This window comes from Macrobrachium rosenbergii, chromosome 21, assembly GCF_040412425.1.
Source record: "Macrobrachium rosenbergii isolate ZJJX-2024 chromosome 21, ASM4041242v1, whole genome shotgun sequence".
Taxonomy (NCBI): domain Eukaryota; kingdom Metazoa; phylum Arthropoda; class Malacostraca; order Decapoda; family Palaemonidae; genus Macrobrachium; species Macrobrachium rosenbergii.
The window spans coordinates 43,906,528-43,914,745 of record NC_089761.1 but is presented as its reverse complement, the minus strand read 5'-3'; the positions used below and the strand labels follow the sequence as shown (position 1 = coordinate 43,914,745).

Genomic DNA, 8,218 nt, shown 5'->3' with positions numbered 1-8,218 from the left:
AAGGGCCTCGAATGTCACTGTAGCTTCTATCACGCAATAAAAATAAATTGTAACTTTTTTTCATATGTGGTAATTCTGTTAGCACTAGTTAAGGTAAATTACTATCATTTGTATTTATTATTTTTTTTTATTTGTAATGTTCAGAAGTGGACGATTGGTCACTTGATTTACAAAATCATCACGAAATACAATTCATCCTGTAAATAAAATTTCTCGTATATATATAGAACTACTATATATATATATATATATATATATATAATATATATATATATATATATATATATATATATATATATATATATATATATATATATATATATATATATATATATATAAAAGTTATTATTATCATTATCGGAGGAGAGTAAAAGAGCCATCCTCCACCTTTTTATAAACCGGTCATTCATCAAAACTGAGTTGTTAACTTTTGCGCTTTCTCAGTTTTCTAATCCAATTTTATGCCGACCGACGGACGAAGGTTATGCGACCAAATGCGTTTATTTGATGGTTAATGGAATTTTTTTTTTTTTTTGAGCACGGCACCTATCATCAGATAAAAAGGTTACAATAAATCAAATGTCTTTATGTTATATGGAAGTAACCAAATTAGTTAAAATATTTCAGATCAAGCTTAAATATATAAAAAAAAATATGCAAGATCTCATTACCGGATATTAAGTTTATCCTTCATGTACCTATTTTCTCCTTAGTGAGAAACACCTACAGTATCTTCATTAAGGAATGAATATAATATTTATCCGTAGAGATATCAGTTGAGGGGATCAACTGAGGCCACAAAAGTTTAACTTAGAAAAGACCAAAAAAAAAAAAATTTCTCGGCCTTGTCAGTCGTAGTACATAACGAGAGACTATTCCGTAACGCATTACAATTAGTCTTACTTTCCTCAAGTATAAAAGATGTGTCAGTAATTCTATAACCAGAGGAAGAGTTTATCATATGAGCTTCGGTGCAGAAAGAAAATTTCATGTTGACAAATAAACAAAGAAAATCCTTTCGGTGCCAAGGAGGTGTCTATAGCATCGGAAAAACCGACGTCATCTGTCAAAGAGTAACATAATGTTAATCTTGGTTGCTGTAATAATCCATGAAATTTGGCTGACATTTTAAGCAGGTCAGAATTACCAGAACGTTCAACTTTCATTTTCGTTTAAGAATTTAAGACGTAAATCGTCTTCTCAGGTGGAACGTCTTGTTTCTAGCTTGCAATATTTGTATGTTAATTAAGATAATACAATTCATCAAAGATATTTATAATCTTGCGCCATTCTTCTTTTAATAAATTATGCTAAGGGGCATGTGCATGTAGAATCAGTAGGGAAATTTCTTAATATATCTAAAAGTTAGATCCTATGAGAACGTTCGACTTCTAGTTCTTTAGTATGTTTTTTTTATTCATGAATACAAATTATTTTGTATTGTCTGCAAATTGCCATAATAAAAAACATCGGTTGTTACATGGTCCAAATTTGCAATGACATTTGCCTTTAAGGATTGGTTGATATTAAAACCTTTAAAAAACAAATCTTTTATTGAATATCTGATAAATAACCATTGCCCTCATTCAAAACAATGCATAAATAACGAGATCACAAGAGAGGAACTTATTTGAAATCATCATCAAAGCACCAACAGATAATCTCAAGAATTTAGAAGCATTTGCGGTGGACGATGCCAGGGCCGGACTCGTCGTACTCTTCCTTGGTGATCCACATGGACTGGAAGGTGGACAGAGAGGCCAAGATGGAGCCACCGATCCAGACGGAGTACTTCCTCTCAGGGGGAGCGATGATCTTGATCTTGATGGTGGAAGGAGCCAAGGCAGTGATTTCCTTCTGCATCCTGTCAGCAATACCAGGGTACATGGTGGTACCACCAGAGAGCACATTGTTGGCGAACAGATCCTTCCTGATATCAATGTCGCACCTCATGATGGAGTTGTAGACGGTCTCGTGGATACCAACGGATTCCATACCCAGGAAGGAAGGCTGGAAGAGAGACTCTGGGCAACGGAAACGTTCGTTACCGATGGTGATGACCTGACCGTCAGGAAGTTCATAGGACTTCTCAACGGAGGAGGAAGCAGCAGCCATGCTCATTTCGTTCTCGAAGTCGAGGGCGACGTAGCAAAGCTTCTCCTTGATGTCACGAACGATTTCTCGTTCAGCCGTGGTGGTGAAGGAGTAGCCTCTCAGTCATGATCTTCATGAGGTAAGCGGTCAAGTCGCGGCCAGCCAAGTCCAGACGGAGGATAGCGTGGGAAGAGCATAACCTTCGTAGATGGGGACAGTGTGGGTGACACCATCACCAGTATCGAGCACGATGCCAGTGGTACGGCCAGAGGCGTAGAGGGAAAGCACGGCCTGGATGGCCACGTACATAGCAGGGGTGTTGAAGGTCTCAATCATGATCTGGGTCATCTTTTCGCGGTTGGCCTTTGGGTTGAGGGGAGCCTCAGTGAGGAGGACTGGGATTCCTCAGGGGCAACGCGGAGTTCGTTGTAGAAGGAGTGATGCCAGATCTTCTCCATGTCGTCCCAGTTGGTGATGATGCCGTGCTCGATGGGGTACTTAAGAGTCAGGATACCTCGCTTGCTCTGGGCCTCGTCTCCTACATAGGCGTCCTTCTGACCCATACCGACCATCACACCCTGGTGACGAGGGCGACCGACGATGGAAGGGAAGACGGCGCGAGGAGCGTCATCTCCTGCGAAACCGGCCTTGACCATGCCGGAGCCATTGTCAACAACGAGGGCGGTGGTGTCGTCGTCACACATGTTGTTGTTTTGTGAGGACCCGCTTCTGAAATGAAAGGGAAAAGACTTATGATACCTCAGATGACCAAACGACTTAGATTGAAATAAATTTCTTCTCTAGCAAGTAACCCCGTGCACGGGAAATTTACCGTTTTTTAGCCGTTCGTTCATCGTCAATTTATGTCTCCCTTTTCAGTATTTTTTACCAGAATCGATATGTTTTAGACTGATATCTCGCTTTACGATAACCGAACTCTTCTTTTGGTTTTGCTGATTTAGTTGTCTGAAACGTTAACGAATACAGGGGCACGTACATTTTGGATTACTTATCTGAGTCATCAAGTTTACAGTTGACATTTTACTTTACAATGCAAATAAAATCATTGTGCCGAAAACAATTACTGACCAAAGAAATATCGAAAGATATCTTCTTTAGCTTCACTTCAGACAAAAGCTGATATGATGCAGACGCAGCAGATAGAAAAATGCCCTTGATCCTTTTCTGTATGCAAAACCTCTTCATCTCATAATAAGCAATTCTTGGAAAACGACTTATTAGAAGGAGAATTCTAGAAGCTGCAGAAAATATTTATGAAAGTAAAAAATAAGACATTATTCATGAGCTCCTCGCTGGCTGAATTCTAGATTTACTCTGAAATCGATGATATTACCCAATAAACTCATCCCTCTTATTCTGTTGGCGTCCGGGATTCATCATGAGGCATTACCACTTGCATCAATCCCTTACGGTTTGTTGCAAGCTCCTGGGCTAGGAAAAGTACGTGTGTAAACATTCTTATGGTAGAACTTTTCCCTGGAATTTACTTTTGTCTTAAAATGGGGTAAGATAGTGTTTTGGGGTGCTGTTCTCTGAGAAATAAATTTGAAGGCATTATTACAATATAATTGCAAAGGACCTCTCTTTCATTTCCATAAGCGGGCACAATTATCTTGCGTTGAAAATGTCTCTTACATATATTAAAGGAACGATACAAATATTAAATGAACGATACAAATATTAAAGGAACGATACAAATATTAAAGGAATAGCCCCACAGCGCTTTAAATAAGGTCCATGTAACTGCAACAGATTAAACAATTAATCCCTGCCTCATGAAAGCTATTCAAAAAGTTTGTCCGAGATTTTTCTCATATGGAGGGTGATGAGAGGCTGAGGGATAGACGAGGGGAAGACGCAGGGTGGAAACTCTTGGAAAATGCTCATTAAAAACAGCAGCCTAGATTAGGGATTAAGTTAAGAAGAAGAGGAAGAAGAAGAAGAAGTTCGGAGTGAGGAATGGAGGAGGGGAGGACACGAGATAGACACTTAGAAAATGCTTATCAAAAACAGCAACCTCTTTCAGGGACAAAGTTGGGAAGAAGAAGAAGAAGAAGAAGAAGAAGAAGAAGAAGAAGAAGAAGAAGAAGAAGAAGAAGAAGTTTGGACTAAGGAGGGAGGACACAAGAACTCTTAGAAAAATGGAGGAGGGGAGGACACAAGATAGACACTTAGAAAATGCTTATCAAAACAGCAACCTCTTTCAGGGACAAAGTTGGGAAGAAGAAGAAGAAGAAGAAGAAGAAGAAGAAGAAGAAGAAGAAGAAGAAGTTTGGACTGAGGAATTAAGGAGGGGAGGACACAAGATAGACGCTTAGAAAATGCTTATCAAAAACAGCAACCCCTTTTGGGGACAAAGCTGGGAAGAAGAAGAAGATGATGATGATGATGATGGTGAAGAAGAGGATGAAGAAGAAGAAGACGACGAAGAAGTAGTTCGGACGAGCACACTCAGTGTTGCTATGAGTTACGACATGCAAACTTCAGACGCTGTTTATCCGGGAGGTCGTTTTTCTCGACTCTCGTGCCAGATGGATGAGTCACGCTCGAGGGGAGTCACTCTACAAATCGGCTGTAAACACCTCTTACTTATTTACATGTTCAGGAATAGGGCATTAACTACCTGTTTTACTCATCCGCTGAGATGAAGAGAGAGAGAGAGAGAGAGAGAGAGAGAGAGAGAGAGAGAGAGAGAGAGAGAGAGAGAGAGAAGAGCGATTTCAAGTCGTTTCACAACGGTGTTCATCTTTGCCCCTAGTTACTTGTCTACGGGTGATGCCAACTTGAATGAAAAATTTCATCTGCGTCAGCTGACTGATGTCAGATCATAACCTATCTTTTTGAAATGTGGAAACAATTCCATTAATGATCTTTAATGAATCTAATTTTAAAAACGTATAGTAATCATTCATCCTTCTGTTATAACATTTTCTAGCTTTGCTGTCAATATCTTTGGTGTAATTCAGTGGAATTGTATATAGCAAAGATGGTATAAACGACCACTTAACTGGTAACATAACCAAGACTTGATAAATGCATTTAAAAGATCAAAGATAATGTTGAAAATGGTATACCATGCAGTGGCAATAATCAACAAGCAAACCTTAATTGGTCGTGGTTCGATTTAACAAACAAAAAATGTTTAAAACCAAAGACAGTGACACCTATGAACTTTTCTAGCATCGTCTATCATTTTGCTGTCAGCTTTTGCCTCAAGTAGCTAATGATGTGTAAGACAAATTCGCGTAAGTTTCTCAAGGCGATGTCGCACAGGCACAGACATACGCGGCTTTAGTTTCGTTATCAGTATTAGCTATTCGGTGGAAAGTCAGGCGATAGTATATAGAAGATGATAAAAAAAAAACACTTCTTTTGTGAGAAAGCCTTCAAGAGATGAACGAAGTAATGCAGGAATTCGCAACTTAAGACTAGTTAGAATTATGTACAAGTTATCGTTCTAAATGAGTTAAAATGTCTAAAGAGTTGCTGTTGATTGTTATAAATAGTCTGCCTAAGTGGTTGACTGAGTAAAAGTATTTTGAAAAGGTCAGTTCCCCAATAAGTAGTGGTTTAGCCTGTTACGATATTTTTTTTCTATCATATGTGAATTTTTCTTTTAATCAAAGATCACTGACTGAAGGATCTTAACTCCCTTGAAACTCGTTCAAGTATAAGAATAAAGCACTAGTTAAAGGAGGCAAATAAACTGGAATAGCTAAACTGAAGGTCTACTCGTTAACTGCAATATCGACATCAAGCTGCAATTACACGTAATCTATTTTTGGCGAAAGTTGAATCACTGGAACAAAATTACTAATTTGATCTCTGTTGAATTTCCAAAGGACCACATAACTAAAGACAAATTTTTGAACTGCGACCACAAGGCTTTACAGTAAGACCAGGAACTGGCCCTCAAGCACAAGAGCAAGATTCAGCAATTCAACAAACAACGTTTCAGTTTCGCAACATTCCTGACGTGAACCACTGCAGTTAACGAGAGAAACAAGTTTTGAAAAAAAAAAAAAACTGCTTTCAGTCACACAACTGAACACTGAAGAAAAAGAAGAAGAAAGGTCCTCCTCACGTACACAAGTCAGTCGTATCCTGATTCTGAAGTACACTAAGGGAGCACACCGTAAGCCCGACCTTTTATACCTTCTTTTACGAATCGTTGGCCGAGGGAACCGAGTTGTAGGTGTCTCTATAAGGACATCTATCTTTTCTTGCAAAATATCTCCGGCTGGTGGGTGGGGTGGTGGTGGGGGGTGAGTGGGTGGCGAAGATGAGTAAGCCAGCTTGGTTTACTATCGCTTATTCTCAGACATAATGTTTTTCCACGGATTCGAATCCCTTCTCTCGCTCCCGGCGTCGATTTTCGGGTGTCCTGAGTCACGCAAAGTATGTCTCAGGAGAGGGTTTCCTCCGGGCGTCTTCCATAGGAATTACAGAATCAGAAGTAGAGTTTTACGATTGTCAGTATTTTCCAAGTTCCATTGCGTAAGATTAACAGACAAAAGATAAGTATAATGTTGTAAACCTATTTACACACACACACACACACACACACACACACATATATATATATATATATATATATATATATATATATATATATATATATATATATATATATATATATATATATATATGTGTGTGTTGTGTACATATATACACCTACATGTGCATATATATGGATACATACATGATTATATATATATATATATATATATATATATATATATATATATATATATATATATATATATATACATACATACATATAGACTAAACTACAGATGTGAAGTTTACAAGGGATCACACTGGAAATTAATTCCTGATACAAAAACAAACAAAGATGTCCATGAAGGGGAACATCTCACATCCGAACGCCTGCTGTTGTCTTAAAATATAGAACAATATAACTCTAAAGTTAAAAGTCCAGAAAGCAATTTAAACGTTAATAGAAATGAACTGTTTAATTTCCATTGCTGTTCAAAAGTTTAGGATATGAAGTCCAAAATGGCAACGATATGCTTGATAGTGAGTCACAGATAGTAGACTATTATTAAAGTATTTCCTCATCTTGGTCATCGAAATTATATTTTAATAACATTGAAAATGTAAGGACGAGAACTTGCAAAAGAAACATTAACAAATAAAAGAAAATAAACATAGTCGCGGAGGAATGAATTGTTAAGATCTTAAATTCTTGACACACTTAGGATTGAGGTCTGCTGAGGACTGCTTGTGTAGATGCACGCAGAAGATATTTAGGTACAGAAATTGACATTTATGTTGGCAGAGAAATTAAATTTCTATGAAGCAGACCAGTTACTTCCTAAACTCGATTTGTAAAAGTTGAACAGAGCCTACTGCCGAAGGTAAGAACTTTCATTAAGCGTCTTAGCTAGCTTCTTCCAGATGCACACCACGTTCCTTGTAAGACTGAATTTCAAGTCAATGGCCCCTGCATGTGGGCTTGTTCTTTATGAATAGGGTTCATCTCCTGAATAATAATAAATAATGATTTTTAAGAAAAGAATGTTCATTGTCGTTTCCAGTTCCTCGCTACAGGGGTTGTCTTGCCTCGTTGTGACCCAGCACTTTTCGCATAAGAAAATCTCTATTATTTGGGATAGGTACAGTACCGTCATAAGTATTTAAAGTCTTATCGCAAAATAACAATTTGTATCCTATTTCGATTAATAAATATATTTAAAAAATTGAAACAGGAAAACACTGCAACAAACAACGTCTCAGATGAGAAATCTTTCGAAAAATTAGTGGCAGAAGACCCTTCTCCCCCCAAAGATTTATTTTAAGCGATTATGTTACTTACGATTAGGTTAGACTTCCACATGAATGAAACGTAGGGCATTTCTCTTCCTTTCTGCTTCCAGGCTTTGCCATAATTTTCTTAGAATCTTTCTTCCTTCAGGAATCCAAAAAAGGTTGATCGCTCCCCTCGCGGCTAAACTCCTTAATCCTTCATCCTTACATAATCTCTCTCATAATCTTTCCTCCTTCAGGAATCCAAAAAAGGTCAATCGCTTCCCTTGCGGGTAAACTCCCTAATCCTTCATTCTTCCATAATCTTTCTCAT

General features: G+C 37.9%; 1 pseudogene; it reads right to left on the bottom strand.

Annotated features, from left to right (window-relative positions):
* Positions 1 to 1,534: 1,534 nt before the first annotated feature.
* On the bottom strand, positions 1,535 to 6,340 carry LOC136850038 (actin, muscle-like; annotated as a pseudogene).
* Positions 6,341 to 8,218: the final 1,878 nt, after the last annotated feature.